This window comes from Carassius auratus, chromosome 15, assembly GCF_003368295.1.
Source record: "Carassius auratus strain Wakin chromosome 15, ASM336829v1, whole genome shotgun sequence".
Taxonomy (NCBI): domain Eukaryota; kingdom Metazoa; phylum Chordata; class Actinopteri; order Cypriniformes; family Cyprinidae; genus Carassius; species Carassius auratus.
Genome location: NC_039257.1, coordinates 10206915 through 10223608, shown reverse-complemented (window position 1 = coordinate 10223608; position 16694 = coordinate 10206915). Strand labels below are relative to the sequence as shown.

The 16694-nt window shown below is 36.6% G+C and overlaps 2 long non-coding RNA genes across 2 annotated transcripts; both read left to right on the top strand.

Moving 5' to 3' along the window:
* Positions 1-128: 128 nt before the first annotated feature.
* On the top strand, positions 129-5925 carry LOC113115039 (uncharacterized). The gene is made up of 4 exons (XR_003293822.1): positions 129-1179; positions 1480-1622; positions 4542-4773; positions 5877-5925. It is a non-coding gene; the product is annotated as an uncharacterized LOC113115039 (long non-coding RNA).
* Positions 5926-5953: 28 nt separating this feature from the next.
* Positions 5954-11794, top strand: LOC113115534 (uncharacterized). The gene is made up of 5 exons (XR_003293900.1): positions 5954-5992; positions 6241-6586; positions 6739-7127; positions 8591-8692; positions 11588-11794. It is a non-coding gene; the product is annotated as an uncharacterized LOC113115534 (long non-coding RNA).
* Positions 11795-16694: the final 4900 nt, after the last annotated feature.

The following is a 16694-nucleotide window of genomic DNA, read 5'->3' as shown; positions in this document are numbered from 1 at the left end:
AAAAAAATATATATATATATATATATATATATATATATATATATATATATATATATATATATATATATATAAAAATATTGTAGGATTCAAAATAAAAATATTGTGAGTTTTCTGTTCTGATTGCGTCAAATCGGAATTGATCCATCTGCAGAGAACTTTGCGGGATGTTTGCAACGCTGTTTTCCGCTCACACTGAAAGCCAACACCAGTGGCGCTATGAGGCCTGTGGGGTTTTGAAGTATTCTTGGCTAAATACTCCTCTCTGGACCACACGAAGCCCCCTGTGAGGCATCTCCCTGACTCCCAGTTAGCTACACTATAAACACTTCACTCAGGAATGGCAGCTGTTCCCAGATGGCACTTGGTACATTCCCCTTCTCCCAAAGTACCCTCCTCATTTCTCTCTCTCTCTCTCTCTCTCACTATCATCTCAGCTACAATGTCTTCAAATGCACAATGGAGCCATTATAAGGAACTTTGCATCTTAATTCAGAATCCCTGGTTTCATCATTGTGCTTGCGTTGACCGGTAGAAACAAGATTTTGTTTTATATCAAGGTTTATTCAGTGGTGATGCTCATTGGGTTTTTTGGAAACTAGCGTGCCTGTTGGGTCATCCACCAGAGGAAGGTAATTCAGCCAAGCTTTGCAGTTCTACGGAAACAGCTGTCCTGGGACCGGATGAGGCTTATGCCTTGAAAAATCAAGAGTCTCTATTACACCAACTGCATAAATGATGGGCCGCCTGCCCGTGGCTCGTGATCCGTTATTAGCGCTGTCAGTTTCCATTCGACCTGTTGACATTTTAAACATGCGGCAGTGGCTTGTTTTATTCCAGCTAATGTGTTGTAGAAGTTAGAAACATTTTTCTAGCACAATTTAATCAGCCGAGCTGAACCAAAGAATGATTGAAGCTGATTAACCCTACATTGGACGACCATGTGGCCCTGGTTTCACCACAGATGGGATTTAAAAACAAACAGGCCTGGTCACTCTGGGAGGTGGGGAGGCTGCGTGGTGTATTACACAGAGAACTGAGGGAACGGCTTGTTTTGTTTCCAAAGCCCAGAAAAGCAGAGCCATGTGACTGCTGATGGTGGTCAGTGCTCTGGGGAAATCAATAATGGCTCGGTTTATTTTTCATAATTGATGGATAAATATTTCTCTAAGGGACTTTAAGGTACAACAGAACATTTTCAATATAGCTGCTTTTAAAGAAGCAGTTCATTTAAGAAGCAGTTATCATTTAATCACCCTCATGATGATTTCTGTTACGTGTTTTTGTAATTTTTATCACTTTTCCTGAAATATTTAAGTATTGTAAGTTTTTTAGGTTTAAAGGGTACATAACATACACAGTTTCACCTAATCTCATGTTAAACTTGAGTACCTATAGAGTAGTACTGCAACCTTCATATTTCCAAAGTCTTTAATTTTATCATATTTATAAAAGAAAAATACAACTTTTCAATTCTCTCAGGAAAAAGCCGAGCTCCTGGAGGCGTGCCGTCACTAAAATGCTCAGAGGACACAAACGCTCTTGCTAAACTCTGTTGCTGCCCCGGAAAAACAAACTGCATCCACTGTTCATGTAACGCTCGGTTCTTTGGGAAGCTGAACACGGTAAACTTTCCCTCATATCCAAAAACACACTTATTTGGAGACATTCTCAAACAAATCCTTTGCAGCGCTGTCTAATCTAATATTTTAATAGTTTTAGTTTTATTTAACAATGACATCAATACCCTCAAGTCACTTCACACCTGTATGCCTTTCTTTTTTCTATGGAAAACAAAAGTGTCTCTGTGTTTTTCGTTTGTTTGTTTTGTTTTTGTACATAGAATAAAATTCATTGGGACTCAATGTTGTTTGGACCCCACTGACTTTCATTTTTTTTGACAAAATACCTTAATTTGTGTTCCATGGAAAAAAAAGAAAATCATGCAGGTACAGAACAATATGATGGCGAGTATAAGGGAAAATCAAAAAATTCAATTTTTGGGTGAACTATCACTTTAAGGGCAGATTTTATTACCACTATTGTCTGCAGTCTCAGACATTTGGGTGGATAATGCTTCATTTCTCTTTCTTCCAGTCACTGGGAGTCGAAGTTGCGGTTAAGTGTTTGTATGCACAGCAAATTTTCTCCTGACTGTCCTAGATGGTCTACTACTTTATTTGCTCAGCATTTATCTCAGCAGATTTAATTTGTGTCATATAAACTCGCTAGACATTTGTCTCCCATAAAATTCAAACTTTCCAGTAAATGTTTCAGCAGACGCTTTGCCTTTCCCCTTAATTCTTCACCTTTTCATCAGGATTATTTGACTGTTTGTCTTTTTATCCTGTGCCCACTCCTGTCCTGTGTCTCTGTGTGTGTGTCTATTTTTCCAGTGATGTTCTGGACCTTTAGCCTGTGTTTAAAATCTGCTAGTGTGAAGACCCCAAAGGTAGACTTTCTCTTGGATTCTTTGGTTCTCTGGTAAGGGAACTGGCTTGATGCTCAGTCGGACCCTTCACATTTAATCGGTGGAATAGAATGGCATGGAAAGACTTCTGTCCTTGCAACCCGCATCAATCAGTCTGTGGTTTCTGCCTTTAAAATTTGAAACCTCTCTCTCTCTTCTCTGTCGCTACTGTCTTTCCACCCTCCTTACATCTCAATGCTCAGATTTCTCCCATTGGACCAGCGCTGCCAAGACTATCTGACACTATGACTTGTAGTATTTTTAGTGTGTGAGATAGTTAGTTGAGACACTGCGTCTTCTCCCAGCACTTGATGACACCTATGAAGAAAGCAGATACGTGTGGAGTTAAGATCAGGATGCCGATGTGCTAGACATCAACGTCATTGCCTTTTCATAGTCTTGGGATGTCCAGCTCTAACTAGAGGTTTAACCAAATCCATGCCTGACCACATCTGATTTAAAGATACATACAGAGTGGTCCATCATTACAGACTGTGGGGTTAAGTGGGCCTGGCGAGCTGCTCTGGCAATAAAATCTTGGTATAAATACCGCCAAGATATAAACAAGTTTATGGCTGTGTAATTTAGCATGTTTACAGACGTAAATATTTTACCATCTGGAATATGATATATACCATTTTGCTAACTGTGAGACAAATTAAGTCATGAGATGAAAAATTTGTGTCATGGAAAGGTCATAGCACATTCTCTACTAATGCATTAACTAAATAAGTAAACTTCAAAATAAAATAAACAATAAACAATTAATAGCAGATGGCAACTTTTTTGTGTAATGGAATTATGTTATGTAATTATTACATTTACAATATCATGAAATATATATTATGTTTTGTATTTCCGGATAAAATGTCAACAGATTACTTTGATAGAATTTGTAAAATAAATAAATAAATGGGAAAAAAAAATCACCAAAATGGAAAAAAGCAGGTTTTAAAGAATTAAACTTAAGTAAAATGAAGGGTGAGTTCATATATATTACAACATTAATGTTCATATAAATTTGATTATAGCCTGTGGGAGGTGCTTTTTTAATATTATCAGTCCAAGAAAAATCAAGGGAAGAGCTGTGTTTAAATAGGCTGGAAGTCTGTCTGAAAGGGGATTCAACACATCAACACATGGAAGCATGAGAATGACATGAATGAAAATGGCTATGGGACATCACGGGCTCAGGGGGCTCGAAGCCTGATGATAATAGTTTACTGTATCTCAGCAACCATTGCTTTGGTGTGGTGTTTATCGGCTAATGTCAGTCAGCATGTGACATATACCTGAAAACACACCTCCTAAAGCTATTATTGTTATTTTTTTGTGAAAAACGCAGCACAGAGACGAGTGGGAGAGAAGAGAAAGGGTAATTGTTCCTCACCGTCTGTGAGGCAAACCTGTGGATCCATTTTAAATGAAAGCCACTCAAAAGAAAACAAAACCTGATGAAAGTGCTTAGCTGAAACAAAAACACACCTTTGAAACATTTAAACGGTTGAAGATAAGAGGAACGGTTATGTACCGCTACGCACACACACCGTTTCCTTATTAGAAAATTGGGCTTTACACGTGTTTGTGTACGTGCGCACTCAGGCATGATGTCATGGAAAAGACATAATAAAATGCTTAGCAATCGTTCAAAGCTTTAGACCATATATGATTATGTTCTCCAAAGACTTGCCAGGAAATCTCGCCAGGTTTTTTTCTTCGGTCATTTGGCTCTCCGAACGCAGAGGTGATTAAAGATGAAGCTGTCAGCAGAAAGTGAGCTTCAGAAAAAAAACTGACGCCACAAACTGAGTGATGGCTCTGACATCCGCACAGCTATATCGCAGCTCTGTACTGTAATTTAACGACGGCCATCTTTATGTTATTTGTTATTTTATAGAAATCCGCAACGAGGGAGGAATAAGACTAACCAGTGAACTACGTTCTTCTGCTGAGTTCCTATAAATCTATGACTGTCCATAAATGTAGGCTGGTTTGTTAGTAATATGTCACACCCTGCGTGTGATGTCTTTCCTGCTTGTAATCTGATTCCTTTGATGTGGTGTGATTTGCGCAGAACTGACTGGAGAAATGGATTCCTTTTGGGAGAAAAGACCAGCTGAGGGGTCAAAGGTCAGGATCAGACACCCTCCCCTGCAGCCCTACACGAGAAGGGTCAATCAGGCAGATTCTCAGCCATTGAAATAGGTTGGGATGGAAAAGCTTGACTGTCCTCTGACCTCATATGACCCCCATCTGCCCTCTGGTCCTAGTGTCAGGAAGTGAAGTCATCCACACTGATTTATCAGGTCTGTCATTTTGGCTATCTCTTTACCTTGTCTGTCTTTACTGTTACTGTTTATCTTTCTCCCATTAGTCATGTTAGCATCTCTGTCCCTCTGTCAGCTCAGTCAAGCGTGTTTGCACTCAGACACAGTTGTTAATAGCTTTGGTGCCGCTGTCACAAGCCTCTGTTCTTTCTTTTCATTTAATACGGAGTAGTTTATTGCACAGCTCTCTGGAATGCTTGTTTCTTATTGGTCTATCGCAACTTTCCATGGTAAAATATTTTGCATAATGATTTTTAAACTGTACACTTGATCATTGTTCCTGGCAGCAAGTCACATGTGCTAGTATCTCATAGTCTCTTTCTTCAAATATAATAAAGTAATTTGAACTTGAATCAGTAAATAATGTCCATTATTTATTTAATAAAACTGAGTAGGGGACATAGCAGGGTGTTTCTTCAGCTATGAGCATTTTTCCCAGCAAGTTGTGATGTTATAGAAGTAGTGACATGTTTTTTTTGTTTGTTTTTGGCGTACATCAGAATAAAATTGAATATTTAAAAAGATAAAAAGTGTAGGGTGGTTGTTGATTGGATGGAGGCAGATCTGAATGCAAACTCGGAACAACGGAACAACAGTCTGTCAGTCACTTTTATATTTCAATAAAAAAATTAAGCGGTCTAATTATTATTCTTTTTTTAATCATAAAAGATGGCACATGGATAAATCATCCCAATTGGATCAATAGTATTTAGAGAATAGATAGGCTGAATTTGCATTTAATGCCAAAAAAAATCATTTTATTTTAAATTGGCATCAGCCCTAGACTTAAAATAGTTTTAAAACATGAAAATCCATGAACTATATTTAAATACTACTACTTATACTATGGATACTACTTATAAAGTCTATGTAAAAATGAAATAAATAATAAAACTACTTAAACATTAACTGTGAATTTTGTTTTGTTTTTTACCCAAATTATGACTATCAACATTATTATCCGATGCGTGAAGAAAATGTGAAAAGTGTAATTTCCAATTAATTTGTCACATTATGCACGGCATATGCTCGGCTTGGCTCTACTTTGATGATGTTTTTCTTACCTTTCTGGACACGGACAGTAGACCGTACACACAGTTTCAATGGAGGGACTGAGAGCTCTCGGACTAAATCTAAAATATCTTAAACTGTGTTCCGAAGATAAACGGAGATCTTACGGGTTTGGAACAACATGAGGGTAAGTTATTAATGACATAATTTTGCTATTTGGGTGAACTATCCCTTTAAGTACACATAAAGTACTAGCAATGAAATAAGCTTATCCAAAACATAGAAATCTCCCATTTTCTTACAAAAATATTATTTATATCACCACAGACTAGTGATTTGAGATGTGGTGGATCATGACAGTTTTCCTGTGATACATTTATGTGCTACTAGACAAATTTAACTCTTGAGATTGAAAATTCTGTTTCATTTTAACAGGTCCACAAGTCCCAAAGTGATAAAGAAACACTACACTCAGGCACACAAAAGGATAAGTCTGGAAGTCCACTTATTACCTCTGCCTTATATATACATCTCTGTTTCTCTATTTTGTGTTGTTGCAATGACTGGCTTTATTGAGCCTCCTGCTGCATACCCCAGGTACAGCACAGTCACCCAACATTCACTGAGAGAGGACTCCGAAATAATTGTCCAGGCCAGCGGGCAGTGTGTGGGAGAGCTCTGATACTCATCCTGCTGCTCATCATTCATTCTCATTCATCCAAGGATTATTCCCACAGGGAAGGGAAAGACATCATCTTTCAACAGCACATCTCGGATCGAGGTAGGAGTCTGCATTTAATTGATTCGGGATCAGGGACACCTACCAACAGCTGAATTTATCTTTGACTGGTGTAAGAAGCCGACTTCTGCCAACACACTTTCTTGTCTTTGTTCGGCTCTCTGTATTATGTCTAATCTCCTGTACCTCTGAAGTGCACCAGACCCATCCACCAGGCTTATCATGAGCAGTGACAGACGCCCAGCAGTCGCCACATCCCTCCAGCACATGCCCTGACCTCTCTGACCTCTCATTCCCAGCACTGCCAACAGTAGAATGGATCACCACGCACGCTTTTTGTCCATTTAATGAAAGTCAGAGGGACCAAAACAACACTGGACCACACTGACTTTCACTGTATGAACAGAGAAATTACAAATACGTTCTTCAAAATATGTTCTTTTGTGTTTCACAGGAGAAAGAAAACTATACAGGTTTGGAATGATGTGAGGATGAGTAAATGATGATAGAAATCATTGAAAATGATTTGTGTCCCAGAAGAAAACCTTTTCTAGGCCCATCCTGCTTCTGCTGCGAACTGTCTGTGAGTCTCCTCACCTCGTACACTAAATGTTGTGGGGATGAATGTTATATATTAATAGCATCAAACATGTGACATGGCATGTGTCCTATTATATTATATAATCATAGTTATTATAGTAATACTGAGATGAAAACTATTAAAATATTACAAATTATTTTATTTCAGCTTTCAACATGTCTTATTTTTATTTAGATTAACTTGAGAAACCATAATAACTAAAACTGAAATAAAAATGTATAAAAAGTATGTGACATAAAAAATAATAATAAAAATGACAATTAATTTTTTTATAACTAAAATTACAATGCTGTTCTATTGAACTTAATTTTGCTAAAAAAAAGTCTGGAAAAAAAAACGTATTATGGACACAAAAATATCAAGTACTGTAGCACAAATGTTTTTAACTTAAAATAAGAAGAAAATTTGAGCTCCTGGACTGTTTTATTGGCAGGATCCATCGCTCTTTAGAGAATCAACACTTTGGCCTGATGAACTTAAAGATGTATCTTTTATTTATAACATTTGAATGCAGATTTCCCAGTTAGAAATACATTTTATGGGAGGCTATTAAATAATGTAGGGATATACTGTATGCAAGTTATATTGCAATACATAAATTTGCTAGACATAAAAGGCTCCCAAGTGGTCAATAGTATTATTTATTGTAGCCTACTACAACAAAACCTTAATAGGACATAAATGACAGATAATTTATTTTCTTAAGTATACAACATTTGCAGTATAAATTGAATTGGTTGTCAGTTCCAATTGCATTATGATAAGTTTTTGCTTTTCTTCCCAATCTTCTTCCACTAATGTGAATATATCACTAGTGTCTTGTCATAATATTGTAATATAAAATATAAATACAGTACAGACCAAAAGTTTGGACACACCTTCTCATTCAAAGACTATGAAAATTGTAGAGTCACACTGAAATGCATCAAGGGCTATTTGACCAAGAAGGAGAGTGATGGAGTGCTGCGTCAGATGACCTGGCCTCCACAGTCACCGGACCTGAACCCAATCCAGATGGTTTAGGGGTGAGCTGGACTGCAGAGAGAAGGCAAAAGTGCCAACAAGTGCTAAGCATCTCTCGGGGAACTCCTTCAAGACTGTTGGAAGACCATTTCAGGTGACTACCTCTTGAAGCTTATCAAGAAAATGCCAAAAGTGTGCAAAGCAGTAATCAAAGCAAAAGGTGGCTACTTTGAAAAACCTAGAATATGACATATTTCAGTTGTTTCACACTTTTTTGTTATGTATATAATTCATAGTTTTGATGCCTTCAGTGTGAATCTACAATTTTCATAGTCATGAAAATAAAGAAAACTCTTTGAATGAGAAGGTGTGTCCAAACTTTTGGTCTGTACTGTACACACACACATACATATATATATATATATATATATATATATATATATATATATATATATAATTTTTTTTTTTTTTTTTTTTACCAGGGTACATCACTGCTATAGGCTGATACTGTTATTGCAGTGCAACCAGACTGCCATAGGCAGGTGTATGAGTGATAACATATATTTGGCTCTGATCCCTCGCAGGTGAGCACATGCACGTATGACACGTCAAAGCCTGTTATTGCACAAATCACTAACACTTTCGCTCTGGGCTCACAGACCCGCTGTGATATGTTTGCGTTGTGTCAAAGGCTGATTTGTGTGCAAAGATTTCATGCTAATAATATGTTGTAGTTGACTCTTAATGTTCATTCCAAAGTCTCTTTGTGCTCACACAATTAGGAATGTTACACATACTCACACACACAGACACCTAGTTTAATTCACCTGGAGGGGCCACCGTGCTTCAGCCTGTAAAGGCCTCTCAAATGTCATGTAGAATAGCTCACACCAAATGAAAGATTTTACAGGGGCTTGCATTCTCTTGCTCTCACACACTTTTTTTTTTCAGTCGACTGTTTATCCAGAACTTGGAAATAAGCAGTATTGGAAACTGGTGCCTAAAAGAATCAAATAAGAAACATTCAGCTGAATATTATATTATATTATATTATATTATATTATATTATATTATATTATATTATATTATATTATATTATATTATATTATATTATATTATATTATATTATATTATAGCTTTGATTTATTGATGTATGGTTTGTTAGGATTGGACAATATTTGGCTTAGATACAGATATTTAAATATCTGGAATCTGAGTGTGCAAAACAAAATCTAAATATTGAGAAAATCACCATAAAGTTGTACAAAATGTCTTCATGGAGCATGATCTTTATTTAATAAACTAATGATTTTTGCCATAAAAGTAAAATCGGTAATTTTGACCCATACAATGTACTTGGCTATTGCTACAAATATATCCCAGCGACTTAAGACTGGTTTTGTGGTCCAGGGTCATATATTATATTATATTATATTATATTATATTATATTATATTATATTATATTATATTATATTATATTATATTATATTATATTATATTATATTATATTATATTATATTATAATTACTTTTATACTTTTATATAACTTTTTTTTTGTACAATCAAATAAAAACTTATTTAATTTCAACTATTTACCAATGTAACATTTCTCATTTTAATTTAACTTGAGGTACTAAAAACCTGCAACTAAAACTGAAATAAAAATAAATGTAGTCATATTAAAAACTACCACTACTAATACTATAATAATAATAATAATAATGACAAACATGGCAAAATCAATTAAAAAATTATAATTATAAACTATTTCAAAAAATTAATAAAAACTGAACTTACTAAAATAACACAAATTATAATATAATATAATGTTTGTGTGTGTGAGTGTGTGTGTGTGTGTGTTTAAATTGTCTTGAGTTTAAGCTATTATTGCTGGACTGCCTTAGTGCATTAGTTCTCTCACGCGCAGTTATAAAATTCATTATGGAGCATATGACATATGGAGTAAATATATGCACTCAGTAATAGACCGTCCAAGTATTTTCAAATTATGTTTTGACAGAATCATTCTTTCTTCCACTTTAGACCGCTATCGTACATGCTGACATCAACCGCTAATAGAAAAAATATGTTTTTCTTCCCTCAAGTGAGAAACCAAAATGGTTATTCTCTGCACAGCTCATGAAACTCTCATCAGGTACACGGTCAAATAAGCCCATTATTACGCTGTCCAAACCACTTCAGAGGAGTGCACGTATCCCAGCTCATCACTCTCAGCACGGTGACACCAGTACCACTGATGACTTTCCAAGTGCACTGCTGTATATGTTTGCGTCTGTGCGTGTGCGTGTTAAAAACTAAGTGGCTTCACCTTCTAACGGTTAATGAGAGAGCATGATGTCATGCAGTACAGGCTGCTGTAGAGCAAAGGAGCCTGGGAGGTTTTAGCAACAGAGCAGATTGCAGAAACAATAGATGGATATGACAGAAAATGTGTTTTGGCTTGAGTTGCCTCGATTACTTCACTCTTGCTTGCCTTTCTAGAAAACTATCGTTGCTCAAGTATTATTCTTGGCATGGGCTGCAGCCTGATAGTTCCTGCTTCCCAAAAAGGGGTTGCTGCTTTTTGGAGTTTTAGCAATTATTATGTGTACTTTTACTTTCTGCAGGTTTCTTCCAATGCACTCATATCAATACCGTTTAAATATTTATGGTCGGTAACATTTAAAAAATGCTCACCAAGGCTGCATTTATTTGAGTAAAAAATACAGTAAAATGTTTTATATTTTGAAATATTATAAAAATTAAAAAGCTATTTTCTATATATTAAAATTATATTTAATATATATTTAAATAATAAATTATTCCGATGACTGTTAAGCAGCCAATTACTCCAGTCTTCAGTGTCACATGACTAATATGCTGATTTGCTGCTCAAGAATCACTTATAATCACTTTTCAGGTATAAATGAAATCAATTCCAGATTTTCCAGATAAACTTTTGGATCTTCTCTCAACCTTTAATATAATCCAAATGAGATGATCCACAGCTTCACTGAGAACTGTAATTACCCCATTGTTCTTTTGAAATGTTGGGAAATGTGTAGCCTTGTTTACCCCAGACTGACAAACAGTCTATTTAATTTGGAAGGAAACTGCGGTTTCGAGACACTAAAAAAATTAATATTACCAAACCTCAGCCTAAATCTAAATGCAATATTGTCATTGTGCAGCGGTTGTAATTACTCTGCAGTTGTTGTCGCTGTTTATTTATTCCTTTTAAAGACAAAGACCACTTAAGACAAGGCTCGTTTCGTTGAAGAGATTCTCCACTGTAAAGACATCCCGACCGAGTAGACCACTAGAATATTAAGTACAGTGTTGATTGAAGGGTTTAAGCAAACTGCACTGAATCAGGGGGTAATTGTATTGCGGTGTGGTTTGATGTGGTGTCCTCTCAGGCATGCTTATGTGTGTATGCATTTGATTGATAAAAGAGGCTGTTTGTGTGTGTGTGCAGCAATGGAGATCCTTGCTTTTCGGAGTAAAAAGTGGACTGTAATCATCTGCAGCCAGTCATCTCAGGAGGTCGGCTGGGATTTGAAGAATGTGTCCCCCTCCTCCACATCTCTGTCCTTTTCACCCTTCAACCCCATCATCCTCCCCAGCAAAAGGGCATTTCTTCAGCTGGAGGATCACGCTGCCACAGCTGAGCGGTGACGTGTGCGAGTATGTGAATGGTTTGTGAGCATGAAATCAATCAGCTCTGGTTCAGAAATGCATTATAGTCACATTTCAACCATAACTCACGTCATGGCGCAGCCTGCCAGAAAGCGATCTGCTTATGCCTCCGAGACAATGCCAAGAATATCACAAAATAACTTTAAATCCGTTTTATTGTTCTCTCATCTGCTTCTTGCACTCGCTCTCTCTCTCGCTTGGCACCATGTGCTCTTTATTAAATTGATTTTGAAGCGACGGTGACATCAGGATTTGGCTGTCATTCTTTTAGATGTGTTTGGACTTCTGGGTTCCTATGGAAACTCTGATGTAATGGCCACGCAGACTTGTTTTCAGGAAAACCACAGCTGACACGTGGTGAAATAGATGGGCTTTTGTTTTTTTGAAGGATCGGTGGTTTGTCAGCAGCTATCTTGCAGATGAAAGCCAGACAGGATTCGCAGGGCATTGGTTCGCTCAAGCTGAGGACAAAAAAATCAGCCTTTAGACTGATAGGTTTGACATTTTCTCTGTGTGTACAGGATATGTCATCACGGCTGAATGTGGCTAAGGAACCATGTGTTCTGTCGCTTTAGTGGTTCGACCGGTGTGTGTTAAAGTTTAGACGTAGAATTCATGACTTGTGGTAAACTCAACTGTTTACTGCATGTTTCCCGCCATACCTCATTCCCCCGAATATGGAAAGTCTGGTTATTTTGGAAAGGCATCACTGATAATAGTTATTATTGCTGGTAAGATTTTTAGGTCACATTTTATTTTAAGGCCCAATTCTTGCTTTAAACGAACTATTAACTACAACTTTTGCCTCAATAAACTCCTTATTTGCTGCTTATTAATAGTTAGTAAGGAAGTTGTTAAGTTTAGGTTGGTCTCTATACTGAAGTGTTATTGATTTTTCCACTTTTCGACTAAAATGCCTTTTCACTGCTGTAAAACAAGGTTAAAGATCCTTAGCTTGTTTGTTTCAGCTGCTAGAGGAATGTCAATGAATTAGGCTGGGAGACCAGCTTAAACCAACTAAGACCTGCAAACCAGCACCAAAAGCAGTAATGGGGCATGACACGAAGCAATCAATCACCAAACACAGCCAATCAGATAATGTTTCTATGTTGGAGCTGAAACGTGAAATTTGTATGCATATCTTTATTTTGAAACTTATGAAAAGCTTCATCAAATGGCATGTTTTTTTTTATGGTTTTCCTGGTAGAACTTGAGGGATTTGTCATATTTTACATTTTTTAATTCTAAACTTTCACAGTCAGTCTCTCTACATCTATGTTTGTTGGTTATTATATTCTTCGATCCCAGTGAGCTTTCAATGTGGGCCACAGCTGTTAAAATGAAAACTGATTAACATTATTTTATAGCTTGTCACTTTATGGCGTATTGTTGGGCTGCAACAAGATATTAGTGGCTGTTGACACAGAACTTGTTTTTGCATTCCATTGCACTCATTTTGCATTGTTTTTCTATGTTTTTCTACGCTTTCATCTTTTGCAGCATCCCACTCATGACAAAACTTCTTAAAAATGCTGCATTCAAGTCAACAGAAGTTCCAAAAACATGTCTCTAGACCTTAATTCCACTACCCATCATCTAGTGTTCTTCAACACTGAACCCTTTTGAAAGTCCTTTAAATTGGCCTGGTATTTTTTAAAATAAATTAAGCGGAAGAAGATGGATGGATGGATGGATTTTTTTAATTAGTTCAGCTATTGTATTTAAATCTAAACACAGGATTTAGAAATGTTTTCCTATTAAATGGAATTGTAAATCCTATCAAAAGTGACAGTAAACAGATTTATAATGGTACAAAAGTTTTCTATTTCGACACAAAAATTCATTCTGAGTTAAAGGCCCCTTAAGCTAATAGATATTAAGGATAGTTCACCCCAAAATTAGAATTCTTTCATTAATTACACACCCACATGCTGTTCCAAACCCGTAAGACCTTTGTTCTACTTTTGAACACAAATCAAGATATTTATGATGAAATCCGAGAGCTTTCTGACCCTTCATAGACAGTACTATCGTGAACGCATGCCGAAGACTGACACATAGAGAAGAACTGTTGAATAAAGTCATTATTTTTCTTTTCTTTGCACACAAAAAGTATTCTCGTAGCTTTATAAAATTACTGTTTAACCACTGATGTCACATGGTCTATTTTACTGATGTCCTTACTACGTTTATGAGGGCCTTGAATGTGGTAGTTGTGTTGCTGTCTGTGCAGGGTCAGAAAGCTCTCGGATTTCATCAGAAATATCTTAACCTGTGTTCCAAAGGTCTTACAGGTTTGGATCGACATGAGGGTTAATTAAATAATTACAGAATTTTAATTATTTGGGTGAACTATACCTTTAAGGGGCTGTTCGCATAGAACTCATTCATGTGTTTAAAAAATGCAACATGATCTTAGCAGAACTGAAAAAAAAAAAACTGAACATCCAATGCTGTCATATTTACACAGAAAACAACTGAAAAGCTGCACGGTACAACGCATACCTTTTATAGCTTGTGGTAAGCATGCAGTGGTTTTTTTGTAAAATAATGAATCTGGATGACTTAAAGTTCCACATAATTGCTGAACGTGTTAAAAATCTAAACAAAGCAGTATTATGTGTCCTTCGTGAGTAGATGATTGTTTATCTGATTTGTTAATCTTGTACGAATTTGTCACAATGGCTGTATACATGAGTATGTTCAAATCAGACATAATCTTACAGTGTAATTTGGTGAGTCATATCAGGATTGTATGTCAGCTGCCATTTCCCAACACCCAGAGATCACTGGGGCTCAGAAACGAAGGATGTAGGATGAAGTTATAGTTGTGTCATTGTTTTGTCTTGGTCACATCCTTTGCTCATGTCAGTGTTGCAATACCTGTGCCAGGTTATCTCTATCACTGATCCCTTCTCTGATAAAAGTGAGCAGACCTTGCATGAGCATGTGAGGTCTTGCACTGGTCCTTCTCGATCCAAAAAGCGTGTCTGATCCATTCTGCTTGACTTCTCCGAATCCCCACCATGTATCTCAGTATCAGATAAGGGCAAAATGGAAGAAATGGTGGCTGCATTAGATACAATAACAAACTGCCAGGGAAAAGCACAACATTGTGCCATTCCTCCATGTGCCTGTTGCAGATCCTGATAGACATTTACAATCCATGCCTGATGTGAAGGTCTGACATCATTGCAAGATGGAAATCATATTTGGAGGGCTGAGGGGGGATGCGAAAAACAGCTGCTCCGAGTCAGAAGCTTGCAGAGAAATTCCAGCAAACTTTCTGCCAGATATGCTGCAAGATTCACTCTCGAAGAGGCTCTGTCTAGATCGAGATGTCTTGATGAAAGATTAATTGATAACCCGTTCCTCAGCATGGTATCTCATGTTTAAAGCATTCGCTCAAAGCTCTGTTATGTGAAGTTGATAAGCACATGCTCATTGTGTACAGCTATAAATCACCTCCGCTCTCCCGCGGCTTCCAGTGTTTACAGTAAACAGTGGGCTGGAATGTAAAGTTATTTCAGTCCGTTGTGTTACAGGCCGTTAGTCCAACCCAGAGCCCCCCTGTACCTCATTATGTGATTATGAATGTTTGCTCTCCCGGGGTTCTGTTGCAGCTCTACACTCATCTCTTCACCCACAAAAAAACAAATACAGACACAAGCACAATAAGCCCACTTCCTCCAGATCCATTATGTCCCTCTATCCACCCTAAACAGCAAACTTTTGAAATCCAGTCAGCCCTCATTTGGACTATACACTGACTGATCATTACAGGACGCAAGGTCAGTTTGGAAAGGACAAGACTTTGAACTCTTAAGTACAGAGGAGGATTCTCCAGGGTATGACCTCTTTGTTGATTCCTTTGAAATGAGTTTAGCTATTGTATTTAAATGAGAAGGCAGGATTCTAAAAATGTTTTGGCAGGCAACGTTTTTATTCAGCAAGGATTCCTTACAAACGGTAAATTTTTAATGTTACAGAAAAAAAAAAACTTTTTTGAATAATTGCTATTGAACGTTTCATTTATCAAAGAATCCTGAAAACATGTGACACTGAAGTCTGAGTAATTGCTAATGAAAATTCAGCTTTACCATCACAGGACTGAATAACATATTCAAATAGAAATCTGAAAGTTGTTTTTTACTATAATAATATTTTACAATGTTACGTTTTTATATATATACACACACACACATTTTTTATCAAATAAATGCACTCTTGAGAATAAGAGATTTCTTTTAAATTCCCAAACATAAACAGACCCCAAATATAAATATTAAATTAGTTACAAATGTAATAATAAAACTATTTTTATGTTTGCTTCTTTTTATAATATAATGTATTTATTAAAGTAGTAAATAAAATAGTAAATATTAAATGTAAAATAATAACAAAAAATATATAATAGGAATTTAAAAAAATAATTCAACAAGTTCAATCATATTAGGAAACAAAATTCCAAAATTCATGCAACAAGACTTTTAATCTACATGATGCAACTTTTTATTTCTGCAACAACACATTAGGTTCCCAAAATCTCACACCTCATAATTGTACATTAATCTTGAAAATAATATGTACAGATTGCATCACATTGCACAGCATTTTCACATTTATCGCAGACAGGCAAATCTCTCGCTGCTTGAAACGTGTTAGGACATTTTAAACCGCATATTGTCATGCTTTACTGTGTAAACAGCCACTTAAACCTTAAGAGTGCAGACTTTATCCTGACCTCAACCACCACACTCTGAACCCAGCGAAAGTGAGACAGGAAAAAACAAACAAAAGGCATGTCTGTTCCTCTCTGATATAGCACTGCGGAGACAGTGGGACATGCTTGAGCTGGAGAAATGTGAGCAGTGGCCTTTATCTGT